Genomic DNA, 18,214 nt, shown 5'->3' with positions numbered 1-18,214 from the left:
ATGCCCGCTTAAATGCCCATAATGATGGAGAGTCCACCACTGCTACTGGCAGGGCATTCCATGAACTCACGACTCGCTGAGTAAAGAACCTACCCCTAACATCTGTCCTATACCTACCCCCCCTTAATTTAAAGCTATGCCCCCTTGTAATAGCTGACTCCATACGTGGAAAAAGATTCTCACTGTCGACCCTATCTAAACCCCTAATCATTTTGTACACCTCTATCAAGTCACCCCTAAACCTTCTTTTCTCCAATGAAAACAACCCCAAGTGCCTCAGCCTTTCCACATACGATCTTTCTACCATACCAGGCAACATTCTGGTAAACCTCCTCTGCACCCGTTCCAGTGCCTCCACATCCTTCCTATAATATGGCGACCAAAACTGCACACAATACTCCAGATGCGGCCGCACCAGAGTCTTATACAACTGCAACATGACCTCAGTACTCCGGAACTCAATTCCTCTACCAATAAAAGCCAGTACGCTATATGCCTTCTTCACCGCACTATTTACCTGGGTGGCAACTTTCAAAGATCTGTGCACATGGACACCAAGATCCCTCTGCTCATCCACACTACCAAGTATCCGACCATTAGCCCAGTACCCCATCTTTTTATTACTCTTACCAAAGTGAATCACCTCAAACAGCTACATTGAACTCCATCTTAGCTACATTGAACTCCATTAGCTGGGTCTCAGGAATAATCATCGAGCAATCACTAGGCCATCATCTCTCCTGTTTTGACCCTGTGCTTTGGTTTGCAAGAGTGCCAATGAGCTGAAAATGTGTTGCTGGAAAAGCACAGCAGGTCAGGCAGCATCCAAGGAACAGGAGAATCGACGTTTCGGGCATAAGCCCTTCTTCAGGAAGGGCTTCAGGAAGAGTGCCAATGAGGAAATATTCACTGTTGGCATCATGTCAATATCAAGAAAGATGCCGATATAACAAAGGGATCTTAATGAATTGTGTTCAGAACACAATCAAGACATACACAAGGAAATTTTATCACCAGGGGAGCATGGGAAGAGGTGACCCTGCCCTCTCCTCCCAGAAAGTTACAGCTTCAGGGACACACAGAACCTTTCACTCCCATTGTGTGACAGAGAATCTAGCTCCAAGCTGTAGGCTTTTTCGGAGATTGCAGATGAATTACTTGGGGGTCAAGCTGTAGGCTAACAAAAACAGGGGTTAAGGCAATTTCAAGTTTCATTTTAACTAAAGCATTTGTAAACATAGTTTGCTCTAGCACCTTTCCCAGCCTGTCCCAAAGCACTTTCCAGATAATCAAGTACTTCTGATATATACTCACTGTTGTAATGCAGGAAACACTACAGCTGATCAGCACACAGCAAGATAGCAATGTGATACTGATTAGCTGATCTGTTCTTTTAGGGACACTGGTTGACAGATACACATTCGAACATAGAACAGTCGAGCACAGTACAGGCCCTTCGGCCCTCAATACTGTGCTGGCCTTTTACCCTACTCTAAAGATCAGACTAATCTACATACCATTCATTGTACTATCTTCCATGTGCCTATCCAAGAGTTGCTTAAAATGTTCCTAATGTATTCTGACTCTACTACCATGCACCCACCACTTTCTGTGTAAAGAACCTTCCTCTGATATCTCCCCTAAACCCTCCTCCAATCACCTTAACAGTAAGGCCCCTTGTGATAGACATTTCTGCCATGGGAAAAAGTCTCTGGCTATTCACTTTCATCTTGTACACTTCTATCAAGGTGGTCAGGGAACTGGGACAACCTCCCTGATATTTTTTTAAACTATAGTGACCACAGGATGCTAACAATTATTTGGCAGGGCAGATGTTGTCTGTTTGACACCTCATCGAAAAATACACCCCTCCAACAAAGGGGCGCTCCCTCAGCACTGGGCCTCCGACAGCACGGCACTCCTGCCAGCATAGCCCCTCTGATCACATCTCTGGTAGATTGCTTACTTTTTCTCCTTATTAAAACCCTCCCACACAGCCTCTGCTCTCTTAGAAAGAACTGTACTATGTTTCAGGATTTGCCTCAAAACTGAAGTATCTTATTCCTAAGATTCTCTCCGTCAGACTGTCCTTCATTCCTTTGCCATCCCTCCTCATAAGAGAACTGAAACGCGTTAATATTCTATCTGGAGAAGAACCAGTGTTTTATCTCTTTAGTACCTCAACCCCAAAACATAAACCCGGAATCTAGAAATTCCTTATAAAAACACTATATGCTAGAAGGATGTTACAGATCAGCAGGATCTCTGGTCAACTCAGTCCCTCAATCCATTTTCAACACTGTACCCAAAACATTGACTGATGCGTTCTCTCTACAGCTACTGACGGTCTCTTGCATCTCAAATGTTTGGTTTGGGTTCCTAGCATGTGTAAAATGTTTTAAGCACCTTGTCTGCTCATGTTAAAGATTATCTGATTTCACAGATCTCAGTTCTCTGAAGACTGTATTAGGCAGCTGTCAGGCCTGGCTGAGAAATGCCCAGGGCTGAAATACTGGAATGCCTTTTGGGCCTTGCTTCACAGCTGGATATCAACCTGCTGTCTTTGCCAGCTTCGTGGCTGCACATTCACAAGGATACCAAGGGCTAAAATAGTTAAATTATCAGGTCACATACTCAAGGGAATTCAAGCCCAGTGTATTGAAGATTAAGGAGAGATCTAAATTGAGGCACTTATAACTAAAATAGTTGATCAGCCTTTGTTTTATTCTTTCATGAGTTACTTAGGATTGCTGGCATTTGTCATCCACCCCTAATTGCCCTTGAACTGCAGGGCTCAGAGAGCAGTTAAGATGAACTGTAGGCACAGGACAGCACAGAAAGGGGCCATTTAACAACTTAAATGAATCGAGGGTTTCCACCTCAAACACCAAACTGGGCAGAGAATTCCAGATACCCACCACCCCTCTGGGTGAAAAAGGTTTTTCTCATATCATACACCCCCGACAACCACCTTAGACTAGTGCTTCCAGTAAGCCAGGCTGCATGCCTGGAGTCACATGTAGGCCAGACCAGGTCAGGATAGAATATTTCCTTCCCTAAAGAACATCACTGAACTAGAATCTCTTTTCCCCCACAACAATCGATGATTGACACTAGCTTTTAATTCCAGATTTTTGATTAAGTAATTTAAATTCCGCTAGATAGAGTGTGCGTCAATCCAGCAGGGTATAAAGCTGGGTTGTTAGATTGGGAGAAAACGAGGACTGCAGATGCTGGAGAGTCAGAGTTGAAAAGTGTGGCACTGGAAAAGCACAGCAGGTCAGGCAGCATCCAAGGAGCAGGAATGTCAACGGGCATAAGCCCTTCATCAGGAATGAGGAGGGGGAAAAAAATCCCCTTGTGTCTCTCATTCCCCCTTCCCTCTCCTCATTCCTGATGAAGGGCTTATGCCCAAAACATTGACTCTCCTGCTCCTTGGATGCTGCCTGACCTGCTGTGCTTTTCCAGCGCCACCCTTTCAACTTTGGGTTGTCAGATTACCATGTTAAGGTTGTTACTATTCTGTCCAGCTTGTAACCTGTGCAGTCTGTACCAGGGGTGCTGACAAAATGTAGATTCAAAACAATTCCTGATGGACACACCACTGGCCCCGACCTCTCACATCTCTGGATAGACAGTAACCATTTCCCCTGCTGGGCAGGCCCAGAACAACAGGCAACAACTTCAAAATGACAGCTTGACCAAAAAGGACTGATGTCAGGAATCACCTTCTTCATATAAAAGTTCATGGAAATGTGGAACATTTTCCTCAAAAAGTGAAACAGGCAGACAACAACTGAAAATTCCAAATCTGAAATTGATTTTTTTGTTGTTGGATAAGAGTATGAAGGAATGTGGGAAAAAGAAGGAAAATAAAAATCTGCCATATTATAACTTCATGACATAGCAGGCTCAGAGAGGTGAATGGTTTCCTCCCATTCCTGTGCAAAAGTGGGGAGAAAATGACTTGACCATTCCTCGCTCCCCACCCCCAGTCCTTTCAGCACCAGGGCTTGAGGTGATTTTTCGATTGTTCGATTTCTGCACCTCATCAACAGCTCACATCCCTAGGTACAAACTGCACAGGTTACTACGACAACAAACTGGCTCATGCCGAACATTCCAATGATAGCGAGTCATATAAACGAGTGCAAATCAGGCTGATGAGATATGATCACACATGGCAAGTTACACAGCCGTCACTCACTCAGGCAGCAAACATGGGGATAAACTAACTGTGAATCGCAGCGAATACACAGGAAGAGCAGCTGCCCCGCAGCCTTTTCCAGTTTTCAGCTCGCCACATCAGAAAGAAGACAGTCTGACTTTGGAAATTACCTCTGCAGGGAATGATCAGGGCAAATCGCTTTGATGCAGATCAAAGACAGAAAGCTCAAAAAGCAAATGAACAAGAAACTGTGATAGGTTGAAATGAAGGAGGCTCCTGGAAAAAGATTTGTGTGGAATTTAAGCACTAAATATAACCAAGTTGGACTGAATGGCCTCTGTGCTCTAAATTGGACGTATCCGTTCGCAAAACATCTCACTGATTCCAGTGACTAAACAGGTTCTAATCTCCAGCATCTGCAGCACCTACTTTCACCTAGGCTCTATCCTCTGTCATGTAGAAAGTTCTCTGAGAAAAATTTCCTCATATCCCCTGTACCAATTGTCTTAAATCTGCGACCCTGATAATGCAGGCTGTGCCTGGAGTCACATGTCATCACTGTCAAGTGAAACTTTAAGATAAGAGTACAGGGTGATTAGTGACAGGAATAGTTAGAATTGGAATATTTAGAGGGTTGGCATCAAAATAATAAGCATTTAAAGACTTCAAGGGAGTTGAAGCCAGTGCAAGAATGGCGAGCAATGATGAAAGCAAGAATTAGGAAAGAGGCAGACAAGTTCTGGATAACCTCATATTTACAGCACACTAAGCAGAGTGAGGTCCGGAGATAACAAACAGCACGGATGATGGTTTCAGCAGCAGGTGAGCTGAAATGGGGCAGAATGGGGCAACAATCCTGATGTCAAAATAGATGGCTTTGTTGACAGCACAAATTAAGTTAATCTCTGTATTAAATTTGACACCAAGGTTGCAAACAGACTGCTTGACTCTTAGACTACTGACAGTGAGAGGAATGAAGTCGCGGAGTTTGTAGCAAAGTCTAAAGACAATGGCTTCAGAATTGGAGGTGACTTCTGCTCATCCAGCACTAGATGTTGGGAACAGAGTCTGATAATTTAGCAACAGTAGAACAGTCAAGTGGGCTTGATGGCGAGGTAGAGCTGGGCAGCATTGTGAAACCATAATCTTTTCTTTTTTGGAACTCGACACTGAAATGGAAGTTGGACACTGCTCTAAAAATACCAGAAGAGTCTTGCAACTTGGGAAAAGTCAACTGGCGTTCATATTCAGCTTCGCAAAATAACGTAGATTTCGGAAGCAGCAACTGAGAATACTTTAAGACAGGGTGACACAGAGTCTTGGCAGAAGGAAATTCTGTCTGACAGCAGCCTTCTGAATATTTGAGCTGTGGTTTGTCACAAAGGTGCAAGTGCAAGGGCAGCCAGAGATATCCAGGGCCTGCAAACTGAAAATCTCTCTCTCTTTTCTCTCCATTCCACCCCCCACCTCAGGAGAAAACACAGAAAAACCAAAGAAGCTTAAAAGAAAGGTTTCTAACAATAAAAGATAAACTGGAGCAATTACTGAAATAATGAACAACCAACCATCGCTTTACAGACAACAGCATTTCATCATTGCTAAAATCAAAAGAAACCCTAAACAGAAAATGAACCCTCCCCTTCAAATCTGTGACTTTTGGTCTTCTGAGTTGTGTTTACTTTTTTTCTTCTTCCCACAACATTTTTGTCAAAATGTCTTCTGTCTGTCTTGATAATGAACTAGTTTGTAACTATTAGGGGTTTTAAAGGGGTATAGTTTAAGTTGCACAGCAGTAGTTTAGAAATCATTTCATTTCTCTGCCAAAGTTAAAGACCAGAGTGTTACAATAAATTGTTATTTTCTGTTAATGATGAAACCTGGTGTGAACTGTTCTTGTCTTGAATAGCAAATCAGTCAGTCAAGGAGAGTGATCATCTTGGGGTAGATGGATTTTATACATCTTGATGACTTGAGGAACAGTGGGCATGTGACAAAATGCACAAGCTAAAAGTGTGCCTTCAGATGATATTACGAAGGGGTCGTAAGGAGCTGAGAAGGAGGGGCCCAATGATTGAGCCGAGAGAACATCAGAGCTAACGGTGCAGGACGAAAGACCATTGCAAGTCATTCCATGCTAGCATTAGACAGATAACAGGGACACACCTATGTTTACCAAGAAGAACTGTCAACATAAGCTGGTAAGAATCACTGTAATAGCTCATGTTTGCTTTCTGCTTTTTTAAATTCTATTTATAGTTAAGTTGACATCAGAGACAATTATCTCCCAGGAGCTGCTGTGGTTTGGAATTGAAGCTGCTCAATTCACATCAGTTGGCACATTAATCAGCCCGCTATGCATCAGGAGAATTTACGTAACTCAGCTCCATTGCACAGTATAAAACACTGATCCCTTCAGCCACTTCTCAACACGTCATCAAGACAACGGGCTATGAAGAGTCCTTAAATAGTAGAGCATGAACAGATTAAATCCAGATCATATAAAACACAAAATATATTTTTCTCCAAGCACAGTGTTTGAGTAATGTAAAGAATATCAGCAGCCAATGTGCACACAATAAGTTCCCACAAATTAGATAATGATTATAAAATATTTTTCCAGTGACAGTGGTTTGGAATAAGTATTCTCCAGGATACTATTCTCCCTGCCCCTATGAAATACTGCCTTTGGATCATTTACACACGGCTGAGAGGACAGATGAGACCTTAACCTGTCAACCAAAAAAGCAATGGTTGTGACAGAGTGGTGCTCCCTCGGTACTGGCCCTCTGCTAGAGTGGCACTCCCTCAGTATTTAAGAAGTTAATTAAGAAGGCAAATAGAATTTTGTCCTTCATTGCTAAAGGGGTTGATTTCAAAAACAGAGGTTAAGTTGCAGCTGTATAGGGTACTGGTGAAGCCACTGCTTGCAGTTTTGGTCTCCTTACTTGAGAAACGATCTACTGGCATTACAGGGGGGTGCAGAGGAGTTTAACTAGGTTGATTCTGGAGTTGAGGGGGTTGGCTTATTAGGAGAGGCCGAGTAGACCGAGATTATATTCATTGGAATTTAGAAGGACCTTACAATTATGAAGGGAATAAATAAGATAGATGTAGAGAGGATGCTTCCATTGGCTGGTGAATATAGGACAAGAGGCCATAGCTTCAAAATTAGGGGGGAGCAGTTTTACAACTGAATTGAGAAGGAATTTCTTCACCCAGAGAGTTGTGAATCCATGCAATTCCCTGCCTAGTGAAGTAGTTGAGGCTTCCTCTGTAAAAGCTTTTTATCTAAGATATAGATAACATTTTGAACAGTAAAGGAATTAAGGGATATGGTGAGAGGGCGGGTAAGTGAAGCGGAGGCCATGAGAAGATCAGCCATGATCTTATTGAATGGCGAAGCAGGCTCGAAGGGCCAGATGGCCTACTCCTGCTCCTAGTTCTTATATAATGATTCTCTGACAGAGACACACTTCCTCACTACTGACCTACTGACAGTGCAGCGCTCCCTCAGTCCTGACTGTCCAACAGAACAGCGCTCCCTCAGTCCAACAAGAGGTTGTACCATCAATGGACAAGTTGTACATTAATGGCTATTTTGTTTGCCATCAGCAAATCATCTCACAACAAATATAAGTGATGGGTAGGCCAAGTGCAGCAAGGTACAATCCACATTCATCCTTGGCATATGTTAAAAAATAATCTTCTGAACTCAAACTCAGATAAATTGCACTGACCATCCCTTGTACATCTTTAATTGGTTTTGTCTCTGCCTGTGAAGTGTATTGGGCCATAGGAAAAGATCCTTCAACCATCCACCTCTGCACCCTGAGGAATACACAGGTGATTGAATTTATTTGTTTATCTGAGATTCTTACAAGTCCTTGGAAAGAAACAATCGCAGCATCTGTGACCACTTATGAATGTTGTGCAAAATACTTCAAGTACTTGGCTCACAGAATTATGTTATTTGTCAAAAGTCTTTTTTTCCACCACACGGTGCTTCAAGGGATAATTTACTGACACACACACACACACACAGTGGAAAGGCCCAGGATTTGGTTCTCATCTAACGTTCAGCTTTAATAACAACACCGTGAGACACAGGGAACGACACTGGGCTCACTAACTCGAGAAAGCAGGGGGTCCATTCGATGAAAAGGATATCGGCGATTCATCAACAACACAACCTTAGGGACAAACAATGAAACCTGAAATAATAGCTGACAGCAGGTATTGCCATTTTAATCCACCCTCTCTAAACATTGTAGACAAAATGCTGAAGCTTTTAATTCAAACCGAAAAAAAAATTTCCTCTCACAGTCGCTGCCAAAGATAGGAAAGTTAACTTGGGGCGGGGGAGGGGCAGGAGGATTCCTAACTTGCTGCATCAAATCTAACCTGGACATACATTCCCAGTGCGCAGTAATCTAGCAACACGACTTTCCTCCCTCGCATCAACTTTTTGTTGAACAAGTTATGGAAAGAGTTCTAAGCGGTAAGGAGATCTCAGAGTAAGGCTCACCTCCTCCCTCTCGCTGCACACACAGACTGGGGGCCGCCTCACAAGGAGTTGAGTGCAATCCACAGGATGAAAGACTCGTGCCTGCTTCTGGATAATTGTAATCCACGCACAGCGAGCTCCTCCGCTAGCGAGAACCCTGCTGCTGCTGCTGCTGCTGCTAATAAACCCAATGCAACGTTCAGTCTCCCCTCCAGCCGTTCCCACCTTCCCAACCAACCAGCGACCTCACTGGGGCTCAGGTATAGGCGGGACCTCAGCTTTTTACTCAGCCTTCCCGTCACTTCGTCAACTCTTTTGGGGGGAGGGGGGCAGAAAAAAAAATACACTGGACGGAGGGTTTTTGTTTCTCTGTCACTCTGTGAAATAACACATACACTTTGCTCTACAAAAGGAAACTTAACGTTACTCCCAGAGAGACGTCACCTCAGTTGCAGGAAGACTAAGGCTCCACTTCCTGATGAAGTCACTGGCTCGTACCTGTCACCTGAGTCCGCATGTGTTTCAGTAAAGGGCTGCTCCGAAAACAAAACCAGCCTCAAACAGGATTGACCAGCTTCCTCTGAGATCTCTTGGTTCATCGGTGAATGGGATCCCTTCCCATTTTCCGAAATTTCCCTGTTTTATAAAGCGCAATGAAGTTGCAGCACAGCAAGTGTTCATTCAACCCAATTGCTCAAAGTCAACATTAAAGCTCCCCGCAAGTCTGATCGATTCCAATAACCCTGTTGCACCCTGTCCCTCGGGTGCCTTTATGCTCATGTAATAAGGCCGTAACAAATAGGATCAGGAGTAGGCCGCTCAGTCCCTTGAACCTGCTCCACCATTCATGACTGGTTCATGACTGATCCAACAGTCCTCACATCCACTGTCAATCATTTCCCCTACTGATCAAGAATCTTTCCTACCTCATCCTTCAATACACACAAGGACTCTTTCCCCCTACAGCTCTCTGTAGCAAGGAGTTCCAAAGACTCACGACTCTCTGAGAGAGGAAATTTTTTATTCTCTTGTGGGAGGTGGACATTGCAAGCTGGGTAGCATTTATTGCCCTTCCTTAGTTGCCCTTGAGAAGATGGTGGTGAACAGTTCTTGTGCTGTAGGTTGACCCACAATGCCGTTAGGGAGGGAATTCCAAGATTTTGACCCAGCGAGAGTGAGGGAATGATGACATATTTCCAAGTCAGAATGGTGAATGGGTTGGATGGAAACTTGCAGTTGATGGTATTCCCATGTATCTGCTGCCCTTGTCCTTCTAGATGGAAGTGGTCATGGATTAGGACCTTTGGTGAATTTCTGCAATACATCTTGCAGATAATATACTGCTGCTACTGACTGTATGTGGTGGTGGGAGTGGATGCTTGTGGATATGGTGCTAATCAAATAGGCTGCTTTGATCTAGATTTGCCAAGCTTCCTCCTTATCTCAGTCTTAAATTGATGCCTTTCAATCTGAGACTATGCCCTCTGGTCCAAAACTCTCCTATGAAGGCAAACAGGCAAAAGTGAGGACTGCAGATGCTGGAAACCAGAGTTTAGATTAGAGTGGTGCTGGAAATGCACAGCAGGTCAGGCAGCATCCGAGGAGCAGGGAAATCGACATTTCGGGCAAAAGCGTTGATTTTCCTGCTTGTCTTCCAAACTCCAATGAGTAGAGTTCCAACCTGTTTAACCTTTGCTCATAAGACCATGCCTCCACACAATTCTATGATTCTCTATTTTAAATTTAAATAATAGTCCATTTTTTTGTTCCCTGTTTCAAAATGAATAACTTGACAGTTTCCTGCATTATTATCAATTTGCCAACTGTTTTGCTCACTTACTTAACCTATTAGTATCTCTGTGTAAACGGTTTATATCCCTTTCACAACTTGTCTTTCTATCTATTTTACATCATCTGCAAATTTTGCCTATAGTTTCTTCAATTCCTTCTTCCAAGTCACTAATATATATTGCAAACAATTGCGGTCCCAGTATCAATCCCTGTGGAAGCCCACTGGTCATAAGTTGCCAACCTGGAAGACAATCTCTAAGCCCTACTTGTTGTTTTCTGCACATTAGCCTTCATACTACTGCCAACTCCATGGGTTATTATCTTATGAATTAACCTTTTGTGAGCTACCTTGTCAAACACCTTCTGAAAGTCCAAACACAACAGATCTACTTGTTCCTCTCTATCCACTCTGGCTGAGGCTTTCTTGAAAAACTTGAATAAATTAGATCCATTTCTCTCTCAGAAAGTCAGACTGAGTATACTTGATTAGATTTTGATTTTAGAATTAGAATTAGAATCCCTACAGTATGGAAAAGGGCCCTTCAGCCCAACAAGTCCACACTGACCCTCTGAAGAGTATCCCACCCAGCCCCATTACCCTACATTTATCCCTGACTAATGCACCTAACTTACACATCCCTGAACACAATGGACAATTTACATGGAGAAAGTGAGGACTGCAGATGCTGGAGATCAGAGCTGAAAATGTGTTGCTGGAAAAGCGCAGCAGGTCAGGCAGCATCCAAGGAGCAGGAGAATCGACGTTTCGGGCATAAGCCCTTCTTCAAGAATGAGGAAAGTGTGTCCAGCAGGCTAAGATAAAAGGTAGGGAGGAGGGACTTGGGGGATGGGCGTTGGAAATGCGATAGGTGGAAGGAGGTCAAGGTGAAGGTGATAGGCCGGAGTGGGGGTGGGGGTGGGGGCGGAGAGGTCAGGAAGAAGATTGCAGGTTAGGAAGGTGGTGCTGAGTTCGAGGGATTTGACTGAGACAAGGAGGGGGGAGGGGAAATGAGGAAACTGGAGAAATCTGAGTTCATCCCTTGTGGTTGGAGGGTTCCTAGGCGGAAGATGAGGCGTTCTTCCTCCAACTGTCGTGTTGCTATGGTCTGGCGATGGAGGAGTCCAAGGACCTGCATGTCCTTGGTGGAGTGGAAGGGGGAGTTGAAGTGTTGAGCCACGGGGTGGTTGGGTTGGTTGGTCTGGGTGTCCCAGAGGTGTTCTCTGAAACTCTGAACTCAGATTTCTCCAGTTTCCTCATTTCCCCTCCCCCCACCTTATCTCAGTCAAATCCCTCGAACTCAGCACCGCCTTCCTAACCTGCAATCTTCTTCCTGACCTCTCCGCCCCCACCCCCACTCCGGCCTATCACCCTCACCTTGACCTCCTTCCACCTATCGCATTTCCAACGCCCCTCCCCCAAGTCCCTCCTCCCTACCTTTTATCTTAGCCTGCTGGACACACTTTCCTCATTCCTGAAGAAGGGCTCATGCCCGAAACGTCGATTCTCCTGCCTCTTGGATGCTGCCTGACCTGCTGCGCTTTTCCAGCAACACATTTTCAGCTCGGACAATTTACATGGCCAATTCACCTAATCTGTACATCTTTGAACCATGGGAATAAATCAGAGCACCCAGAGGAAACCCATGCAGACATGAGGAGAATGTGCAAACTCCACACTGTCGCCTAAGACTGGAATTGAATGTGGGTCCCTGAAACTGTGAGGCTGCAGTGCTAACCACTGAGCCACTGTGACTCCATTTTCTAAATGTGCTGCTATTAATTTCTTAATAATTTAGATTAGATTAGATTTGCACATTTTGCCCATGTCTGCGTGGGTTCCCTACATTGTGGAAACAGGGCCTTCAGCCCAACCAGTCCACACCGACCCTCTGAAGAGTAACCCATCCAGACCCACTTCCCTCTGACTAATGCACCTATCACTATGGGCAATTTAGTGAGGCCAATTCACCTGACCTGCATATCTTTGGACTGTGGGAGGAAACTGGAACATCCGGAGGAATCCCACGCAGACACGGGGAGAATGTGCAAACTCCACACAGACAGTCACCCGAGGCTGGAATCAAACCTGGGACCCTAGTGCTGTGAGGCAGCAGTGCTAACCACTGAACCACCGTACTGCCTTTTTGACAGTTATTCTAACAATAGATGTTAGGCTGATCAGGCTATAGTTATGCACTTCTTGCCTCCCTCCCTTTTGAATAGAGGTGTCACATTGGCAGTTTTCCAATCCTCCGGTACTTCTCCAGAGTCTAAGGAGTTTTGGAAAAATTACAACCAATTCATCCACTATCTCTATAATGATTTCTTTTAGGATCCTAGGAGGTAATCTATCAGGACCAGGGTACTTACCTTAGCCTAATACTACTTGTCCAGTGATGGAGATGGTACTAATTCCTTCCCCATTCTTTTTGAACTAATTAAAAGTTTCCTCCGCCATAGACTGATACAAATATGCATTTAACTCCTCTGCCATTTCCTTGTTCTCCATAACTAGGTTGCCGATTCATTTTCTAAGAGGCTAGGTTCATTTTGACCTCTCTTCCTTTTTATAGATTTAAAGAATCTCATTGTCAGATTTTATATTCCTTATTAGTTAGTCCTTGTTGTTTATTCTCTCTATCTTTATTATCTTTTTAGTCTTACTTTGTTGGACTCTGAATTTATCGCAGTTTTCAGGACTATGACTGACTTTTGCCTCATTATATACCTTTACATGATACAACACACTCTAAATGTATCAAAAGAGAAAAAAAAACATGCAATTAATACTGCACATTTCATGACCTCAGGATATTCCAAACGATTCACAGCCATTTAATTCCTCTTTATATTCTAACCATGGCCTCTGTTATAATCTAAATGGCAGCCAATTTGCAGATGTCAAGCTCTCGCAAAAACAATGTGACCCATGTAAAGAAGGTTACCTAAGATTACAAAGAGATCTTGATCAATTGGATGAATGGGCTGAGGAGTGGCGGATGCAATTTAATTTGGATAAATGCAAGGTATTGCATTTTGGTAAAATGAACAAGGGCAGGATTTATACAATTAATGGTAGACCCTGGATAGTTTTGTAGAACAGAGAGACGTAAGTGTTTAATCCTTTAAAATTCACAGGTAGACAAGGTGGTTAAAAAGGAATTTGGCACATCTGCCTTCATTGCTCAGACCTTTGAGTACAGCAATTGGGATGTCATGTTGAAGTTCTAAAGGATGTCAGTGAGGCCTCTTCTGGAGTACTGTATGCAGTTCCGGTCACCCAGCTATAGGAGGCGTATTGTTAAATTGGAAAGGGTTCTGAAAGGATTTACCAGGATGCTGCTGGGAATGGAAAGTTTATGTTATAAGGAGAGGCTGGATAAACTAGGAGCTTTTTCCACTGGCAACTTTATAGAAGTTTATAAAATCATGAGGGGCATGGATAAGGTGAGTAGTAAGAGACTTTTTCCGAGGGTAGGGAAAATTCAAAACTGTTGGTGGGCGGCACGGTGGCACAGTGGTTAGCACTGCTGCCTCACAGCGCCAGAGACCCAGGTTCAATTCCCGCCTCAGACGACTGACAGTGTGGAGTTTGCACGTTCTCCCCGTGTCTGCGTGGGTTTCCTCCGGGTGCTCCGGTTTCCTCCCACCATCCAAAGATGTGCAGGGTCAGGTGAATTGGCCATACTAAATTGCCTGTAGTGTTAGGTAAGGGGTAAATGTAGGGGTATGGGTGGGTTTCGCTTCAGTGGGTCGGTGTGGACTTGTTGGGCCGAAGGGCCTGTTTCCACACTGTAATCTAATCTAATCTAAATCTAAAAATCAGGGGCTTTTGGTTAAGGTGAGAGGAGAAAATTTTAAAAAGGACACGTGGGACAACCTTTTTATACAGGGAGTTGTTCATCGCGTGTGGAATGAACTGCCAGAGGAAATGGTGAATGCAGGTACAGTTAGGATGTTTAAAAGACATTTGGATAAGTACATGAATTGGAAACATTTGGTAGGATATGGGTCAAACGCAAATAAAGTGGGACTAATTTAGTTTGGGAACATGGTCAGCATGGACGAGTTGGATCAAAGGGGTCTGTTTCCATGCTGTTTGACTCTATGTCTCCAAGTCTATTTTACCAACTCTGCTTGAGGGATAGATATTCGATAAATCAAGCAGGAGAACTCACCTCCTCTTCTAAGTGAGAATGTTTCCATCCAAGATGGCAGATGGACAGTATAACACTGTCTTAAAGATGGCATTTCCAACATTTCAGCATTGTCTCAGTCCTCCTCAGAGGCTCCCTGCTTCAGTCACCCCATGTGAGAGTGATTTCTTCATTCTCACTGCTCTCTATGTAATTCCATCCCAGATAGTTGACCCATTAGCTAGGTTGACACTCCCAATACAGAACTGAGGGAGAGCTACACAGTTAGAAGGGTGATAATACAGGCAGTGGCAGAGGTAGCACTGAGCTGTTGAAGGATCAATACTGAGGGACACAACACGAATAAAATTACTAGCGCTGAGGGACTCCAGTGTTAAGAGGGACATTTCTGAGGGACTGCTTTATTGTCAGAATGCTGCATTGTCGGAGGTACAGTACAGAGGGAGTGCTGCACTGTCAGAGGGACACTACTGAGGGAGTGCTGCATTGTAAGAGGGACACTACTGAGGGGCCACTGTACTGTCAAAGGGGTGGTCAATACTGAAATACAGTTGCACTGTTTGGGAGGTGGGACAGCAATACTGAGGGAGTATTGTATTGTCAAAGGAGGAGTGCTGAGGGAGCATTGCAGTCATAGGAGCAGCATTGAAGGGAGGGTGCATTCGGATGAGCAGTAATGAGGAAATGCTGCATTGTAAGGGAGTGTTGACTGAGCTATCTACTGTCATGTGAATCTAGAAACCCCCCACTACTTGAAGAAGAGCAAGAGAGATCATCCTAATGTCCTGAGCACCATTTATCAAGCAGAAAAGTATTCCTAATTGCCAAATTGCAGTTCTGGGATCTTTCTGTGCACAATTTAGCTGCTGTGTTTCCTGCATTACAGCAGTGACTGTACTTCAAAAGGAATTCATTAGCTGTAAAGTGCTTTGCGACACCCTGAGGCTGTGAAAGACTTTCAATGACCTTATTTTCCCTCCTCCTTTTGTCTCCATTTGTAACCACATGTCAATAAAGCCCCACCCCCACCTGCTAAGCCCCCCAGACTGACCTGGGAAAGGAGGGGGAGGGGGGATATTGGGGAAGGGCTGGACTCTATTCTCATCGCTTTGGCAGTATTCCTGCTTTTGTTTGCTGACCCCATTCTACATTCTGCGAAAGCAGGTCAGTTTCACGAAGGGAGAAACTGAGAATTGCATTCGGCCATTGTATCTTTTTTTTCTATCATTCTGGGCATAGGAACCTGTTGGAGTGAAACCAGATAAGTAAGGTATGCACTGGAAACACATCACTCAGGAATGCTGGCTGGTGCAAGAGACTCTGAATTGATAATCTGAAGCAAATACTTGTTGAAGGCAGCCTCATTCACAACTCCCCTGTGTGCTGGGAAAATGCATTTACAATGGTTAAAGATTTTCAGAGAGTAGATGCAGCAAAACTACTTCATCTGCTGTGCATGTTAAGCAAGAATACAACGTTAAAAATTGGAGCTAAGCCTGTACGGGGTGCTTTCGACAAACACTTGTTTACACAAAAGGCTACAGAAATCCTAAACACTTTCCCTTGGCATGCTGTAGATTCTAGGGTGGATTCAGAGCATCAAAGACTGAGACTGAGATTAAAAATGTCTTGGAGGTGCCGGTGTTAGACTGGGGTGGACAAAGTTAAAAACCACACAACACCAGATTATAGTCCAACAGGTTTATTTCGAAGCACTAGCTTTTGGAGCACTGCTCCTTCATCAGGTGGTTGTGGAGATTAAAAATGACATTCAGATAAAGATCAGCTAGAACCTAATACAAACCAAATTCAAAAATAGCAACAAAAAAACGAAGCTGCAGATGCTAGAAATCAGAAACAAAAACAGGAATTGCTGCAGAAACTCTGGAGAGAAAGCAGAGTTAATGTTTCAGGTTCAAGAGACCCTTCAAAAATAGTTATACTTATAAAGCAACTGTAACATACTATAACATAAGCACAGTGGTAGGTTTAATAGGAGAATTAGTACACAGGATTTAACACTAAGTCACAATAGAACAGGTGCCCAAAGCTTTATCGAAGAGCAGGTTTTTGGGAGCATCTTAACGGAGGAAAAAGAGGAAGAGCCAAAGAAGGAATTTCAGACATTACAGTTCAGCGAGCTTTAACCTAGTTCAGTGACGTAATCAAAACTGGGATTGAACAAGAGCCTGAATTACAGGTGTGTAGATATCTCAGACAGTTGGAGGGTGGGAGGAAGTAACAATGATAGGGGAGGAGTTAGGCTCTATGAGAGTTTTTTTTAGATTCCCTACAGTGTGAACAGGCCCTTCAGCCCAACCAGTACACACCGACCCTGAAAAGAGTAACCCACCCAGACCCATTTCCCTCTGACTAATGCACCTAACACTACGGGCAATTTAGCATGGCCAATTCACCTGACCTGCACATCTTTGGACTGTGGGAGGAAACGGGAGCACCCGAAGGAAACCCACGCAGACACGGGGAGAATGTGCAAAGTCCACACAGACAGCCGCCCGAGGTTGGAATCAAACCTGAGACTCTTTTGCTGTGAGGTAGCAGTGCTAACCACTGAGCCACCGTGCCACCCCAAAATGAGGATAGGAATTTTAAAATTAAGTAATTGTTTAACTGGAGCTTATGAGGGCCAGTCAGCAGAAGGCTTTTGGGTGAGAGAGTTGATGCAAGTTAAGTCATGGGGAATGTTCTTAAGCTTCAGGAGGATGGAAGATGGGACGGCAGCCACAAGTGCATTGGAATTGTCAAGTCTAGAGATAACAAAGACATGGATGAGGGTTTCAGTAATAAATTTGCTGTGCTGGGTTGAAGTAACACAATGTTAAGAAGATATAAATAATCTAAGTAACAAAGCAGGTGTGTGGTCGGAAAAATCTTGGGGTCAAACAACAAGGTTATAAACAGTCAAGCTCAGCCTTGGAGAGTTGCTAGGAAGAGGAATGGAGTTGGTAGCTAAGAAACAGAGTTTGTAGTGGGGACTTGTTGAGTTAAAGATTTAGTTGAAGGAAGTTTCTGGCCATTCACACTGGTTGGCTGTTCTTGCCCAGGGTACTGTGTGATATGATTCCAGGTTCCTCATGACAGGAAGAGAAGCTTAATCTCAATTAGGATTTGAAATGATGCATTGTAGCAAATCTTTGTGGCCTTGAGTGAGTGAGGAGAATCAGTCAAGGTTACTGTTGCTGATCCTCGAGTGTTTGTGAGGTTGCAGAGATTGGGCAGGCATGGCATTCCTGATGAAAGGCTTATGCCAAAAATGTCGACTTTCCTGCTCCTCAGATGCTGCCTGACCAGCTGTGCTTTTCAAACGCCACTCTCTCGACTCTAATTTCCAGCACCTGCAGTCCTGGCTCTGGATAACTTTGAACAGGAAGGTGTGTGTGGCCTTTAGGTTTGATGCTCTGGTGAGGGATACGGGGTCAATGTTAGTTCATCAGATCGCAGACTGATGGGATCGTGCAATTTTAAGTAGGAAAAGGCAGAGGAGTTTTGGACAGGCTTGAGCTTAGGGAGGGAGGGAGAGGGTTGGGAGTCTATCAGTATGATAGAAAAATCAAAGCTCAGGGTGATAGGGAG

At 44.0% G+C, this 18,214-nt stretch overlaps 2 protein-coding genes across 3 annotated transcripts in view; one reads left to right on the top strand and one right to left on the bottom strand.

Annotated features, from left to right (window-relative positions):
• rassf7a (Ras association domain family member 7a) overlaps positions 1–18,214 on the bottom strand; it is an 81,129-nt gene that overhangs the window by 28,357 nt on the left and 34,558 nt on the right. The window contains exon 1 of one of the 2 annotated variants that reach the window (XM_043705694.2): positions 8,694–9,064. The exons of the other annotated variant lie outside the window; for it this stretch is intronic. The gene's annotated coding sequence lies outside the window, so the exon portion shown is untranslated. Of the gene's footprint in view, positions 1–8,693; positions 9,065–18,214 lie in introns of those variants that run through there. 2 annotated transcript variants of the gene reach the window in all.
• The window catches only part of LOC122558042 (uncharacterized), a 224,700-nt gene continuing 210,928 nt past the window's right edge, over positions 4,443–18,214 (top strand). Inside the window, exon 1 of the mRNA XM_087996442.1 lies at positions 4,443–4,990. The gene's annotated coding sequence lies outside the window, so the exon portion shown is untranslated. The remainder of the gene's footprint in view (positions 4,991–18,214) is intronic.

This window comes from Chiloscyllium plagiosum, unplaced genomic scaffold, assembly GCF_037043375.1.
Source record: "Chiloscyllium plagiosum isolate Xiang-an unplaced genomic scaffold, Cpla_swu_hap1 HiC_scaffold_18, whole genome shotgun sequence".
Classification (NCBI taxonomy): Eukaryota; Metazoa; Chordata; class Chondrichthyes; order Orectolobiformes; family Hemiscylliidae; genus Chiloscyllium; species Chiloscyllium plagiosum.
Note: the sequence above shows the minus strand (reverse complement) of the source record. Positions and strands in the feature narration are given on the sequence as shown.